Consider the following 448-nt stretch of genomic DNA (forward strand, 5'->3'; position numbering starts at 1 on the left):
ATACCAGAAAATTGAATTCCAAAGCTGGAGAGGACTTATTTCAACCACAGATTTTTGGAAAGTGATGTTTTTGCTGAGTAATTCAATCGACTGGGGGATAATGTAGTGTTTATTATTTAATTGGAAGAAGAGCTAAACAATTCAGATCGTCTTTTATGAGGGTTTCACGAGACTCAAAATGCTGAAATCCTGCTCCCGTCGGAAGAAACCACTGGTGAATGAATGACAGATACCAGGCCCGCAGTGGCCTCACAGGCGCCCAACGCCAGGAGCAGCGCCCCGGCCGAGGCAGCGTGGAAACGCCCCCGCAGAGTCCAGCCTCTCCCCAGGTTGGCTGACGCGCGGAGCCCGCGTATTGGCGTCGGGTCTACCACGGCCAGGGCTCCGGACTCGCCCGCTCCGTCACCCGGGCTTGCCTGGCGCGCGCGGGGGTCAGGTCGAGGACGCG

This window comes from Condylura cristata, unplaced genomic scaffold, assembly GCF_000260355.1.
Source record: "Condylura cristata isolate star-nosed mole 26May11 unplaced genomic scaffold, ConCri1.0 scaffold00013, whole genome shotgun sequence".
In the NCBI taxonomy this organism is placed as follows: Eukaryota; Metazoa; Chordata; class Mammalia; order Eulipotyphla; family Talpidae; genus Condylura; species Condylura cristata.